This window comes from Ambystoma mexicanum, chromosome 3q, assembly GCF_040938575.1.
Source record: "Ambystoma mexicanum isolate Mex_15411 chromosome 3q, UKY_AmexF1_1, whole genome shotgun sequence".
Taxonomy (NCBI): Eukaryota; Metazoa; Chordata; class Amphibia; order Caudata; family Ambystomatidae; genus Ambystoma; species Ambystoma mexicanum.
Genome location: NC_090926.1, coordinates 622,397,836 through 622,413,697, shown reverse-complemented (window position 1 = coordinate 622,413,697; position 15,862 = coordinate 622,397,836). Strand labels below are relative to the sequence as shown.

Here is a 15,862-nt window from a genome sequence, read left to right as displayed (position 1 = left end):
AAAGTACTGTGGCCAAAGCCGGAAAATAGACACCAGAATACACACATCAGAGTGGTGCTGAGCACTCCTTTAGATATATGGAACAAATCGACCCGAAATGAAATTCTAACAATTGGCTCAGCTCCGTTCATGCCGATACTAGATAACCCAGAAAAGTCAGGGACATGTTCATTGGGCAACAAGTCAAAACATTCTCAGATTGCAGAGACCTTTTGGGGCTGACAGCTAAGGACAAATTCAAATACGACCAACTTTGCCACTGGCTTTCCTCCCCACGGATAAAATCAGCAGTGAGCAGAAACTTGACCCCATTTGAAAAATACATCCTGACAAATTCCAGGACTAATAAATTCGTATCAACCATATACAGATTTCTCAATACACCGACAGAAAACATCAAATGGCTATATATGAGAAGATGGGAGACCACGTTGGGGAAAGAGATCCCAAAAGAACAATGGAACTACTTATGGAACATCATCCCTAAATGGTCTAAAGCCATCCAGGTGAGGGAAGCGTGGATTAAAATTATGATCCAATGGCATTACACCCCTGAAAAATTACATAAAATGTATCCATCCACGCTAAACGAATGTTGGAGGGGTTGTCCCTCAGCAGGGAATTGGAGAAACATCTGGTGGGTCTGCCCAAAGCTTTCGCAATTCTGGACAGATATTAAAACCCACATGCAAGCCATGTTTGAGGGGACCGAAACCCTGCAGGAAAAGGTGTGGATGTGTGGCCTCTGGAACCCTAAAGACAGGACAATGACGATCTCCCAAAAAAAACTTCATGGGACTCCTAACGGCGGCTTGGCTAGAAATAGCCCAAAAGTGGAAACAACAATCTCCACCGTCCAACCTAGACTGGCTCAGACGAATTTGGTCCCATATCACCATGGAAAGAATCACTTACAACATCCAGGGAGAAGCCCAAAAGTTTAGCTCAATATGGAGCACCGCACTAGAACATTTCCAGAGTGATTACATGTTACAATGGTGCCCCCATAAAGGTCGTATCTTGGACCTGTTCACCTAAACTAAACCTCTAGAGAACTTGAAGCCGCAGCAGAGACTGCATCTGCATTCCAAAGGGGGGGGGAAGGGGGGGTTAGTTCTGGACTGGTGTTCAGTCCTGTTTTGTTAGTTAGAATATCAACCACAGAACCTTGGGGAATGTCAGCCTGTAATTATACAAATGCCAATAAAAACATGTTTAAAACATTTTTTTAAAAATAAAACTACTTAGAGCTGGAGTGTCCCATACCAACTTGAGGCGCTGCATGTTTTAGCTTGTTATTAAGTCACCTGAGTGGTGAAGATTCAGTTATGCACGCACATAGCACTCTTAATAAACACGTGTTAGGCAGAAAGTATGACAATACGATTATTTATATAGACCTTCGAAAGACTCTTAGCAATTAAGCAATTAAAAAACACAGGTAAGTATTACACTAAACATTCACTACTACTATATATACATTTACTTTTGGGGTGCTCTGGCTCAAGAGTACTAACAGTTTACTAGAATTAGTTAAACAATTAGATGAACAGTAGCAAGCAAAGCACCATGCACAGCCTTATAAATTATGAAACTACAGCTTAAAAAGTCCTTCCCCATCTAGGAAAAAGGGGACCTAGTGCCTCAAGAGCCACAGGTCAGAATGGAGATCTTTTCAGAAGTCTAGGAGTCTTTTTAAGTGTCTGAATTAGAGTTGGCAAAGCCAACAGGCAGTATATAAGTGTTTAAAAGTAGTAGAACAATGGAAGAATGCTTCTAAGTAGACCCTCTCCTAATCCAACTACCTTAGGGCAAGCTCAAGGAAGGATACTGTATTTGTATTTATTTGTAGAGCGCAACCTTGCCCTGAGGGATCTGGGCACGTAGTTACAAGAAGGTGGTTACAGGCAGGCATAACCTGTTCCCCCAGGGGAACAGTCTTAACAAAGATGATACAATAAAACTTAAAAAAACAGAAGTTAGAAACATAACGGTGCAGGTTACACATAATTACTCCGGAAACATATAAAGGTTACTAGAAGCTAATGTAAGGGATTGTTAGGCAGAAACCTGTGCAGTTCCCTTGGGGAACACTGCAAAAGATTTAAGACTACAGGTAGAGCAGTAAACCCCTTTGGTAGCAGTCTGTACCACCCAGATTTACCTGGTAGCTGTGGCTGAGCAGTCAGACTTCTCTCAAGAAGAGTTAGGCGGTATGCAAAGTATACACAATAGGTACCAAAATACAATAGCACAAGCAAACACTGACCAGAGCTTGGTTTCAAAAGTACATAGTTATTTATTTAAAATACACATAAGTTAAAAACACTCTAGCAAAATATAGTAAACACTTCAAACACAGTTATAACGAAAGTAGATTCAATCCTTTCTCCTATCTAGACAACTCTAGGTTAACACCACTTAATTAAAACAGAGGTGAGTGCTTAACGTTAGATGACACTCTAGTAGGTTCAAGAAAGGGATAAAAAAAGAAACAGAAATGGGTTAAACACACCACTCTAAGGTCCAGAACACTTGCAATAGGCTCAAAGAAGCACAAAGTCACAGGTGAGCAAAAGTCACTAGGCAGGGCCCACTCTTAGAGTAGCCGGAGCGAAAATGTGCCCAAGATCACACTGTTATTAGGGATTCAAAGTCTTGCAAAGAGTTAGAAAGAGGTTAGAGTGGCTTAGAAAGTTTAGCCAGGGTGTTCCAGGCACTCCCAGGTTCGAAAGCCGGGGGCTAAATCTACCCCGTACAGTCGGTAGCAAGGGAAGCCAGGCGGAACACGGTACCTTAAGCGGAAAGGATCCTCCAGCGGTGGCAGTTGTTCCAGGCAGTGGCAGCAGGGCTCGACGTCGGTCAGGGGAGAAAGAAGTTCTCGCTGAAGAGCAGAAGAAGAGGGTCGTTGCACTGCCCGGGAAGAAACCAGCCGCGGAGTCCTCCGGTTGAAGGGTTGTACCGACTTTCGTGGTTTGGGGTAAAAGTGGTGGGGTTCCGGTTGCCGGGGTGCTTGGCACTGGCAAGGCGGCCACGAGATACCTCGAGAAGCGAAAAGAAGGCGAAAACTGGTTGTCCCCACCAGTCAAGGGAAGGAGCCACTCCGTTAAGAGTTCTCCTCGGTCGTCGGGAAAAGTGGTGAGACGGTTCAGCAGGGCTCCACCGGGTGGTGTCGTCGAAGCAGGTCGGCTCAGCTCTTCCCTCGTCGGATTCTTGGTCCTGTGGCGACTTCTGAAGTTCCAGTCCCCAAAGCCCTGCTTTTATGCAGCAAACCCCCATTCACCCAGCCTAGCTGTCACTCAAACATGCTAAGTGGTGAGCCGGGCGGTTCACCACTTGGGCCAATCAGGACGGAGTGCGACTTGAGTTACCAAGGTAACTCAGTCCAGGGTGCCTAAATCCCCCTCCACCCCTCCTAAGTACCCCAGACAGAGTGGCACCACTTTGGAGGGCTTCTGTGGAGAAGCCCGCCAAAAGTGGAACAAAGGGCTCCACTTTGGGTCAGAGTTACAGAGGCGAACACCAACGCCATTTTAGAATCAAGTTTTGGCAAAAAGTCCCAACCGGAGTTATAAAAATAAATATATAAACCGGTGGTATGTTTAAGGCTACCGTAAATAAATAATTAAATGTGTTAGCCTAAAACAATGGGAAATCCCATAGGAAAATATTCGCGGTCGAATATAAAACGTAGTTTCCACTGCCACCAGCCAAAACTCGATCAGGGGGGACGGAGACGTGCCCCCTCGACTAACAGACCCTGGGGCAATCGAATTGCCCCAGCCAGTACGTCCACAATATGATGGTTTGTACTGGTTCTGTTCAGGATTCAAGACTAGCAAAGTCTTTGGTGACTTTACATGCCCTGGGAGACAGTAGTCAGTCCCAGGGTATGGAGTCTATGTTGGGGAGTCCCTAGGACACCCCTGGGTCACGGCACAGAGGGTGCTGTGTAACCCACATCACAAAAATACATGAGGCCCTATGGAGTAAAAGACCCCATAGCCCATTCAACACAAGGTTTGTCCAAGATAACACAGTTCAACATGTCCAAGAGTGAGGGTAAAAGAGTCTCACTCTTGGCAGGAGAAAAAATTAAACCCCAGAAATCCAGCAAAGCTGCTGGGGGACTCACTAGGTAGGGAAATTCAGCCTAAACAGAGAATTCTCCCTAACACTCGCCCCCCCCCAGACTAAGGGACAGGAGGATTTAATCCACTCCTGGATGAACCTCATACCTCTAGTCGATGATATACATCCTAGAGAGTCCATCAGCATTTTGATGGTGACACCTTGACCTATGTTCAATGGAGAACTCAAAGGTTTTCTTTTGCAAGCTAACGGACCTACAGACCCTTTGAGGAACATCAGTCTTTTTGTTATAGGGGATCTGGTTGACCAGTCCCTCAGAAGTTGGTACAACTTCTGAACCTATGTTAGGCTTTTTCAAGGGGTCCTTATAAAGGATTCCCTTAGATCTAGAGGGGCCTCCAAGGTTCCTCACCACCTCTCTTGTGGGAGCAGGTTGGGTCTTAGGCCTCTTGGTTGGAGGGGTTGGGGTTAGGCAATGTACCTGCTTCCCCTTCCTCTTAGATCTACCCTTACCTATTTTAGGAGTTTCCCCCCTAATATTAGGATTTGAGTTGGGGTCTTCAGTAGAAGGTCCAACAGTCTGAAGGTTTTTGGCCTTAGACTTTTCTTTTCTGGTTTTCCACCAGCACTGAGAATTACCAGTTCTCTCAGGTCCAGATAGGGGCCTAGTTGGTCTATCCACCTCTTCCTCAGAAGCAGGGGGAGTCAGAGACTCTGAGACTAGGGGAACAATGATGGAGCTTGGTTGGGGCGCCCATGTTCCTAGCATACTATCCTGAAATGTGCCTGGGTTAGAGGTCAACTTACTAACACCAGGGCTTGTAGTGGGGTTCTCAGTAGAGGGTCCCACAGGCTTAGAAGGGTCCTTCAAGGTAGCCTGTCTAGCCAATTTGGTTAAGTTCTGCTTCTCCATACTGGGAGGCCTGGGGGTATGTGACACTACTCCTAGAGTTCTTAGGTCATTCCCTAACAGGACCTTCCCAGGTACCTCAGTCTGAACACTGACAGGGATCCTCACTGTCATGTTGTTACACTGAATGAGGGCTGGTAGGATAGGAACCATTTGGACAGGGCCTCCAGACATCTTAGTGGGACCTTTGGGTGCTTTGGCCACATCCTCAGGTTGAAAGAAGCTTTCATCCACTACTGTTCTGCTGGCCCCAGTGTCTCTCCTGGCAGGAGTATCCTGGCCATTGACAAGAACACTGTCCACATAATACACCTTAGAGTTAACAGGTAGGGAGTTATACACAACCCTATTCTGGGGACTAACCAGACCCATAGGCTCTAAGTTTACAGTTGCTTGAAGACCCAAGGGTTCTTCAGCAAAGAGTTCAAAGTGGGCACTAGCCATCTGTACTTCATCCTCAGGGGTGAAGGCTAAGGAGACTGTGCTGATCCCTGCAGGTTTACCCTTGCACTTGGGATCTCCTTTGATATGGTCAGTACCCTGACAGACATAGCATTGTCCAAACGCTCTCTGGAAGGGTGGCTTGTTCTGACCTCCTTCTGGCTTGTGGCCAGAAGGTACAGTAGCCTGACTAGGTTTCCCATGTGGTTTACCCTGGTTATTTTGTGGTTTGGGGCCCTCTTTGGGATAGGAATTATTAGAATTCTCTTTGGAGTCTTTTTTAGGCTGTTTCTCCCCATCCTTCTTCTGAGTTACCCCAGAATCCTTGTGAGTGGCCCTGTTGGCAACCCACAAGTCAGCAGCCTTAGCTAGTTTCCGGGAATCCAATTCCCTGGAATCAGCCAAGTGTTGTCTGAGCTCAGGAGAGCAGGCATCATAAATAGTCTCCAACATAAACAAATTCTTCATACCTTCATAAGTGTTCACCTTGTAACCCTTAATCCATCCCTCTAAGTTTTTCAAACATTCACTCACCCAGGTAGCCCAAGGGGTACCATCATGCTTTTTGAGGTTCCTAAACCTCTTAAGATACTGGGAAGGGGTCTTCCCAAACCTAGCTATCAAAGCTAGTTTCACACATTCATAGTCCTTCCTATCCTCCTCCCCCATCTCCATTACCACATCAGTTGCAACAGGGGGAAGCCTAGAGAACAACCAGGTGAGTAAGTCATTTCCTGTGATGTTCTGAAGCCCATGATTATATTCAAACAGAGACAACCAATCCAACACATCCAACTTAGGCTCATACATACCAACCAATTCTTTAGGCATCCGGGGTCTTTTAGGACTGGAACTTCTAGAGGAGCCAGAGAGAGAAACATTCTCAACAGATAATTTCTTCATTTCTAAGTCATACTTGAGCTCCATTTCCCTTAGCCTTAGTTCTTTGTCAGTTTGAGCATTAAGTTTCTTATACTCCAATTCTAGCTTCATTTTCTCCAGTTCAAAGTACTGAGGACTAAATGTGGGACCTGGTAAAGGTCCAGTAGGCACAGCAGGTAGAGCAGGCAGAGGCCTAGGGGGGACAGTTACAACAGCCTCACCCTCCCCTTCTGACTCTTCCTCAGAATCATCAACATTTTGCTCCATGTTAATTTCAACACTGTCATCTACAGTTGCTGGAGTGGTAGGTTCCTCTGAACCATCACCCAGACTTTGGTTAGCTAACAATCTTTCAATCAGCTCCATTTTCTTGCCCTTAGTCAGGAGATCCTTATGTTTACAGAGCACTCTTAAACAATCAGCAGTTTTGGCTGCAAGGGACTCTTGACTATAGCTTTCTATAACTGACATGTTAGAGGTTTTACTTTTTCAGTGCTAAGCTTTGTGGTTAGTTGCACTAAGGTATCTAAAGTACAATAAAATGTATACTCAATACAAATCCCACCGCTGTACACCAGTGTTAGGCAGAAACCTGTGCAGTTCCCTTGGGGAACACTGCAAAAGATTTAAGACTACAGGTAGAGCAGTAAACCCCTTTGGTAGCAGTCTGTACCACCCAGATTTACCTGGTAGCTGTGGCTGAGCAGTCAGACTTCTCTCAAGAAGAGTTAGGCGGTATGCAAAGTATACACAATAGGTACCAAAATACAATAGCACAAGCAAACACTGACCAGAGCTTGGTTTCAAAAGTACATAGTTATTTATTTAAAATACACATAAGTTAAAAACACTCTAGCAAAATATAGTAAACACTTCAAACACAGTTATAACGAAAGTAGATTCAATCCTTTCTCCTATCTAGACAACTCTAGGTTAACACCACTTAATTAAAACAGAGGTGAGTGCTTAACGTTAGATGAAACTCTAGTAGGTTCAAGAAAGGGATAAAAAAAGAAACAGAAATGGGTTAAACACACCACTCTAAGGTCCAGAACACTTGCAATAGGCTCAAAGAAGCACAAAGTCACAGGTGAGCAAAAGTCACTAGGCAGGGCCCACTCTTAGAGTAGCCGGAGCGAAAATGTGCCCAAGATCACACTGTTATTAGGGATTCAAAGTCTTGCAAAGAGTTAGAAAGAGGTTAGAGTGGCTTAGAAAGTTTAGCCAGGGTGTTCCAGGCACTCCCAGGTTCGAAAGCCGGGGGCTAAATCTACCCCGTACAGTCGGTAGCAAGGGAAGCCAGGCGGAACACGGTACCTTAAGCGGAAAGGATCCTCCAGCGGTGGCAGTTGTTCCAGGCAGTGGCAGCAGGGCTCGACGTCGGTCAGGGGAGAAAGAAGTTCTCGCTGAAGAGCAGAAGAAGAGGGTCGTTGCACTGCCCGGGAAGAAACCAGCCGCGGAGTCCTCTGGTTGAAGGGTTGTACCGACTTTCGTGGTTTGGGGTAAAAGTGGTGGGGTTCCGGTTGCCGGGGTGCTTGGCACTGGCAAGGCGGCCACGAGATACCTCGAGAAGCGAAAAGAAGGCGAAAACTGGTTGTCCCCACCAGTCAAGGGAAGGAGCCACTCCGTTAAGAGTTCTCCTCGGTCGTCGGGAAAAGTGGTGAGACGGTTCAGCAGGGCTCCACCGGGTGGTGTCGTCGAAGCAGGTCGGCTCAGCTCTTCCCTCGTCGGATTCTTGGTCCTGTGGCGACTTCTGAAGTTCCAGTCCCCAAAGCCCTGCTTTTATGCAGCAAACCCCCATTCACCCAGCCTAGCTGTCACTCAAACATGCTAAGTGGTGAGCCGGGCGGTTCACCACTTGGGCCAATCAGGACGGAGTGCGACTTGAGTTACCAAGGTAACTCAGTCCAGGGTGCCTAAATCCCCCTCCACCCCTCCTAAGTACCCCAGACAGAGTGGCACCACTTTGGAGGGCTTCTGTGGAGAAGCCCGCCAAAAGTGGAACAAAGGGCTCCACTTTGGGTCAGAGTTACAGAGGCGAACACCAACGCCATTTTAGAATCAAGTTTTGGCAAAAAGTCCCAACCGGAGTTATAAAAATAAATATATAAACCGGTGGTATGTTTAAGGCTACCGTAAATAAATAATTAAATGTGTTAGCCTAAAACAATGGGAAATCCCATAGGAAAATATTCGCGGTCGAATATAAAACGTAGTTTCCACTGCCACCAGCCAAAACTCGATCAGGGGGGACGGAGACGTGCCCCCTCGACTAACAGACCCTGGGGCAATCGAATTGCCCCAGCCAGTACGTCCACAATATGATGGTTTGTACTGGTTCTGTTCAGGATTCAAGACTAGCAAAGTCTTTGGTGACTTTACATGCCCTGGGAGACAGTAGTCAGTCCCAGGGTATGGAGTCTATGTTGGGGAGTCCCTAGGACACCCCTGGGTCACGGCACAGAGGGTGCTGTGTAACCCACATCACAAAAATACATGAGGCCCTATGGAGTAAAAGACCCCATAGCCCATTCAACACAAGGTTTGTCCAAGATAACACAGTTCAACATGTCCAAGAGTGAGGGTAAAAGAGTCTCACTCTTGGCAGGAGAAAAAATTAAACCCCAGAAATCCAGCAAAGCTGCTGGGGGACTCACTAGGTAGGGAAATTCAGCCTAAACAGAGAATTCTCCCTAACAGGGATGCAAATGAGAAAGAGGTAAAGAGAACATAAAAAATTTGAAAAGGGGTAGGAAGTGCTAATGTAGTTAAAGCTAAGAGCCTATAGTGAAAGTGTAGTAGGCTCATCAAGCTTGTGAAGCCAGAGTTTGGTTTTGGTTTTGAAGGAGTGGAACGTAGGTTCTGATCTGAGTGTGGAAGGGGTGGTGTTCCAGAGTATAGCTGCGAGGACTGGGAAACTTGATCCCCCAGCAGACTGCATCTTAAATCTAGGTATAGAGAGTGTGTTGACATAGGCTGATCTCAGCGGTCTGTTCGCGACATGCTGCGAGAAACGGCTAGTCAGATAGGCTGGTGCCAGGTTGTTCTGAGCCTTGTAAGTTATACAACATTCGCTGCACGACGGGGATCCAATGAAGGTTGCGTCTGATGTTTCAGATGTGAGATCTTCTAGGGATGTTGAGGGCCTTCCTGATGCCATTGTTTTGTGTAACTTGTCAATGTTTTTTTGGCTGGTCCCTAGGTAGAGAGCGTTACAATAGTCTATTTTGCCATGATTAGTGTTCTAGCTAGGATGATGCAGTTCTCAGTGTCCAGGAAGGGTCTGCAGGCTATGATGAGTTTACAAGTATAAGCCGAGGCAGACGCTACGGCATATGTTTGTCTAGTTAGAGATAGAGTTGCGTCAAGATAAATGCCTCGAGATTTTGCTGCGTTGGACACTTTAATAATGTTGCCGTCTATGGTGAATGATATGTATGCTGGGTCAAGTTTGGCCAATTTGGAATGCGATCCAAGGATGAGTAGCTCCGTTTTCTCATCATTGAGGCAAAGCCCACGATGAGCCATCCAAGCCTGGATGATTAAGTAGACATCATTAAGTGCCGTTGCGTCAAGAACAAAGTCACCAGAGATAGGGATGAGTATCTAGGTGCAGTCAGCATAGTTAGAAAACAAAAATGCTGACAGTGGTGCACACCTGGTAACAATTGATATAGAAATTCAAAACATCATTATATGTACAGAAGAGCTGGTTTAAGAATTTAAAGGTGCGGGGGAGGAAAAAAGGCCTTGGCACAAAGCCTAAATCAGAAAAGAGAAAATAGAAGAGGACCCAAAAAGTGGGGCCCTCCCGTCCCCTGCACACTGTTTACTGATGCCACATAGGGCCTTCAAATATATGGATATAGATATATAACAGCAGTTTGTTAGTTGAGCATATAACAATTTATTTGGCAAAGAGGAAAACAAAATTTGCCAAAAGGCACATTCTGTTGTACAAAGTAATTCGTGACGTTTAACATATTAAAACAAATTGCGAAGAAGCAATAAATGATGGAGAGGTGATGCTGTCCAATTGTGGAGTGGCCGACGCGTTTCGAGGGTAACCTCTTCTTCATAAGGGCCCAATTGAACTGTTGACAACATTTCAAGGAGACAAAAAGTAAAATCTTTTATTTTATTTCCATAACAGTCAAGGACTGACTGACAAGCTGTACATAACTCGGGATGCTAGCGAGATGGTGAAGAGCAGAATACTGGAGATCTAGTATGGTGAAAAGAGTGAACTAACAGATCAAAGAGAAACACTCTATACTAATAGCTAAACACATAACAAAGGAGATGTATTGTGTGAGATCCACCTACATGGTGGGATCTAGAAAATGGCGTGATGAAGAGTCAGACAGATCGAGATAAGCCAAAAGTGGTAGTGGGTTCTAAATAGCAAGGACCACCCTTGAATAGTGAAAAAGCTGAGTCAATATGGGGAGCGTGTTTAAGAAAAAACCATACCCCTCCTGTGGACGGAGAAAGAATAACTCCAAAAGAGCGCTACTGAATAAAATAAATAATACTTAAAATAAACCGGAATTGGTTTTGAAGAATGCACTCACTCGAGTTGCGGGACGAGTAGCCAAGGCAACAGGGGCATCCGTGTGGTCAACAAGTATTCGAAACAATTATACGATGCAGGGCATCTGCAAAGAGACACGTACTGCTGGCACCTAAGTGGGGACATATACATTTCTGTTATACTGGAGAGAAATGAACCTGGGGTCTCCCAACCGGGCAAAGGGACCCAAGTAGCGGTAGCTTACCTGTACAGTGCGGGGAACACTGTTAGTGGAAACTGAAACCGGCAGGCAGTGGCTCCGCGCGGTCGTAACCTAGGGAACGAGCTGTGCTGGGGACACGCCGTCAGACGTAGAAAGGAAACTAAATAATAAACATAGAAAAGGGCATAGAAGCCGGTGAGTGAGGAATATGGAGGCCATCATGCAATGGCGCATAGTGCAAGCGTACTCATAGGGACTGACCAGAGATCAGGATAAATAAGAAAAGTAGAGTTAATATGTTCCATAATGCATAGTTGGCATATGAGACACCCAGATAGTCAAGTATGTCAAAGAGTGGCTTGGTAAACATTGTATAATGTGGGGGGGGATGCAAGATCCTTGAGGGACTCCACAAGGGACAGGGGCAGGCTCTGCAGAGGCTAGAGCAGAGAAGACCCTCATAGTTCTATTAGCTAAAAAGGAACTAATCCAAGACGACGCAGAGTCCGAAAAGTGTGCAGCAATTTTGAGATGGTGGCAGAGAATTTTATGATCGATCAAGTTGAATGCTGCTGACAGATCGAGCAAGAGGAGGAGTGCCAACTTGCCCTTATCTTTTAGGTCGTCAATTTGAGTTTTTAAATCAATCAGGGCAGTTTGTGTGATGTCTAGGATGGAAGCCAGATTGACGGAGACCAAGTAATCGGTTTGATTCAAGATAGTTCTGTATTTGCAAGTATGCAGCGCGGTCCAGAAATTTTAGACGGTATGGTACCGTAGTAATAGGCCTATAATTGGCGGGGTTGCTTGGGTCAAGGGAGGTTTTTTTAATTAATGGGATATCCCAAGCATCCTTAAGGTTATCTGGGACAATGCCTGATCTGAAGGAGGCATTTATAAAAGTAGTGATAAATGGTACAAGGTCATGCGCAGCTTCCTTGATGATGGGTGCAGGGAAGGTATCGCCTTGACAATTTGATGGTTTAAGCTTTTTGATAATATTTTCCACTTCCTCAATGGATAGCAGAGAGAAGCTGAAAGATTTTATAGTATGTGTGGGGACTGGTAGGTTAAACAAGGATGTGTTCAAGTTAAAATCGGTTAGGTTGTTCTTTTTAGCATTTATTTTTGCTTGCAGTAATGCAATTTTATCTAAAAGTTCCTTTTGAATATTCGTACACCAGGGAGCGTCAGGGGAGCAAGTCACCAGAGGGGCAACAGGGGACTCCAATTCCTTGAGGATCTTAAAAAGCTCCTTCGTGTTTGAATGGGCTTGCATGATACGTTTGTTGTAGACATCTTTTTTGGCTGCAAGAATAGCAGCTCTGTAAGTGGAGGTGGCCAGAGGTAGGTTGTTTTTGTTAACAAGGGAGGGTATATTTTTCCAAAGGGACTCAGCCTTTCTTTTTTCTTTGCGTAGTCTCTAAGAATGGGGGTGAACCAGGAGTTCAGATGAGTACGCGGTTTCTGTTTACGCAATTTTAAGCGGTGCAATAGTATTGAGGGCTTTGAGCATGGCCTGGTTATAAATATCGACCAAAACTGTAGGGTCTGAGCCGGTGGTCAGAGAGGTATTTAGTAGAGGAACGATGATGGGAAGAGTTTTCTCGATCGAGATATCCTCCTTATTACGGGTTTGAGTGGCAGGGGCTAGATTGGGTTTGCAGATTTGAGGACTGGAGTTGATTGCAAAGGTTATTTTGTAGTGGTCTGACCAAAGGCATGGAATCACAGAGATCAAGTTAAGCTTGCAGTTTAGGTCAGCAACCCAATCGAGAGTGCATCCTTTGATATGAGTGGGCTCTTTGATGTGTTGGGTGAGGCCAAAGTCAGTAAGAAAGTTTAGGAGGTCAGTGGCTTTGGGATCATTCACATGTTGCTAGCCTAAATTAAAGTCACCAAGTAGAAGGATTTGCGGGTTGGGCTTGGTGCTAGAGGCAAGAAAGGAAGAAATATAATCAATAAATGAGGTAATTGGGCCAGGGTGCCTATATAGGAGATGCGCTGTAATAGTTTGGTTGGGTGAGATTGGTAACTTGAAGGATAGAAGTTCAGCAGATGGAATCTGGATGTTGGGCATCATCCTAAATTCAATTGAGCTTTTGAAGATTACGGCTATTCCTCCACCCTTGGATTGATTGGTGTCAATGTCTTGTCTAATGATGGAATATTTGTCTGGAACTGCAAGGGAAAGTGCAGGTCCGGATGCAATATGCAACCAAGTTTCGGTGATGCCCAGGAAGTCTAGGTTACCAGAAGTAATCATGTCTGCAATATCAAGGGCATGTGCCGAGAGGGATCGGGCATTGATCAGGGCACCAATGAGCTTCTTATTATTATTTGCCTTGATATGGCATGTAGTCAGAGGTAGTGATGGGTTTAAGTTCGTAGCCGGTACTGAGGTTGGGATGTGTGTAGGAGTGTGGTCGTTGACTGGTCGTGGGAGTTTGGAGTTAGGATAAAGGCCCTGGTGGTGCATCCCAAGAAGGAGTCTAGATGCTAGTCTCTGGTTTCTGACGTGTGAGGTGCATGGTTGACTCCAGTGAGTGCAGGCGAGTGCAGACTGGTAAAAAAGGAAATTGGATACAAGCTTGACAAGGACTTGTAATGCTGCTAACGTGAGGATGGGTATGTGTAGGAGGCAAGTGGAGTCTTGTGCCTAGTCTCAGATTGCAGGCGTAGGTGGCGATGGGCTGAGTCGGTGGTGTGGCTATGCTGGCTGTACTAGGGGACTGACTGATGAATGCACGACAGCGTCTAGAGCCAAGTCTCAAATTTCTAGTGTAGGTGGTGCATGGGTGATTCGGTATGGGTTTAGAGGCAAAGTGTCAGATGCAGAGGGCTGGGTCGTTCAAATAAGGGTTGGGTGCAGCCATGCTGGATAAGATTAGTGGATTGTGTGAGAGAGAGGGGAGAGTAGCAAGTGTGGGCAAGGGGTGCAGCTGAGCACTGGTGGAGCTTGAGGGCAAAATCAGGAACAGAAAAAGTACGGCACAAGATCTGAAATACAGTGATTGCCAATGATTGAGCTGCAACTGGAGAGACCAATGCGGTAGGCAGAATGAGTCTAGAGTTTGCAAAATTTTTAGACTCTACCACTGTGGGCCAAATGCAGTATCAATGGCACAGAGGGCTAAGTACAAGTTTAGTTGTAATATAGGTTGTGAGGCATAGTGTGCTGCAAGTGCAGTCAGCTAAGCAATAGGCAGAGTAATCCACATTACAGACATAGGCAAAATAGGTAGGCAGTTGTGCAGCATGTAGTAATAACAGTGGCAACAAGTAGGTTGAAGTAGTAGATAGGGTAGGAAGCGTTCAGAAGTCATTAATGAACAGGGCAAACGCGGCGGGCACAGCATAAGAAGACCAAGGAGTGGATAAACTGGGTAGCCGACAGACTACAGACGGTAGGTGGGCAAGAAGAAAAGTTGTTTCCATATAGTTGCGAGGCAATTTAGGACTGCTTACCAGCTTGACAGATGGTGTTGACAGGACAAGGTTGCGTGCAAATTTAGGTCGCACGGGCAGAGTTCCTGGCCCTGGCCTCTGTCGGCTCTGGACAGGGTCAGGCCAGGAGTTGTTCCTTGGTGTGTGGGGTTCCTTAGTGGGAGGGCTGGCGCTCGCCGGCCGGCGAGGGATTGGACCACATAAAGGACAGGTGGCCAATCAGGGCGGACTGCAGGACCTGGAGGCAGTCGGGGCCAGGCTACATCAAAGGAGTAGGGTGGCGGCCATCTTAAATTGGGGCTACCTCGTGGATTTCAATGGTGGCTCAGCGATTTTCAATGAAAGCAGTGTTTTTCCGGCTGTATTAAATCCAAAAGGCAATTTCTGTCGATCGGATGCACATGTGCAGAATTATCATGTGCTTTTCAGACACTTCGGCAGAGATGTCTGGTCCAGAACTCCAACGATCACAGTCAGGCAAGGACATTATCCCAATTAAACTCTATGGAGGTAGTTCGCAGGGACTACTTCTAGGGTTCCAGAGTTCGCCGGGCCCACTTTGTTTTTTGGTTCCATCGAGGGAGGCCCAGGAGTCATTGGTGCAGGGGTGACTTTCAGATTCAGTACTTCCGTCCAGCTAGTCAGCAGTTCCGTGCTCTAGAGAGATGGTTCCTGGCACTGGCAAGCTAGACGACCATTGGCACGATGAATAAAGGACCACTACGTTATTGGAGGACTCCTAGGAAACAATGCAGGCAGAGAACAGAGATGGCCACCACTATCAAATGGAAGAAGTTGACCCTGATGGCGGTACCAAAGAAGCTGGTCCTACAAAGCCCCTCTGTGTTGTAGAGTTGTATTTCCCTGTTCACCAGAATAGGGTGGCCTCTCGGAATCTGTCCACAGGACTGACTCGGAATATCAATTTTAACAATTGATGCTCAGCGGTGGGATAAGGAGATTGGAACTCAGTGAAGGTTCACTAGAGTGATCTTCTAGTGCTTTTTATGCAAAACTCCTATCCCTAAAGATTTTAGGTCTGTAAAGGGCCATTACTGCTATTAGCAACCAGGACGTGGGATGCAGCCAATGATGTTCTGCAGAGTCCTGTAATCTCAGCCCACGTTCCGCGGAATCCGAAGGCTGCCTCCCCGCTAGGAGCCAACAACTTCACCACGCCCTCCCTTTTCTTTTTGCTAAATAAATCCCAACCTAACCTCACCATCTACACCAGATTGTCCCTTTTCCGGCCACCATCCCTTTGAATGAATGAAAATCATTTTTAGCACCCGTGTTACTGCTTTGGTAACCCAGTGTGCCAATAGTGTTAACCCCCAACCCCTCCTCCCCGTTC

The 15,862-nt window shown here is 46.0% G+C and overlaps 1 protein-coding gene and 1 long non-coding RNA gene across 2 annotated transcripts in view; both read right to left on the bottom strand.

Annotated features, from left to right (window-relative positions):
* ELAC2 (elaC ribonuclease Z 2) overlaps window positions 1-15,862 on the bottom strand; it is a 972,577-nt gene that overhangs the window by 361,733 nt on the left and 594,982 nt on the right. The window lies entirely within an intron of this gene.
* LOC138581896 (uncharacterized) lies at window positions 10,209-11,358 on the bottom strand. The gene is made up of 3 exons (XR_011304851.1): window positions 11,104-11,358; window positions 10,900-11,010; window positions 10,209-10,419 (listed from the first exon to the last, which is right to left on the bottom strand). It is a non-coding gene; the product is annotated as an uncharacterized lncRNA (long non-coding RNA).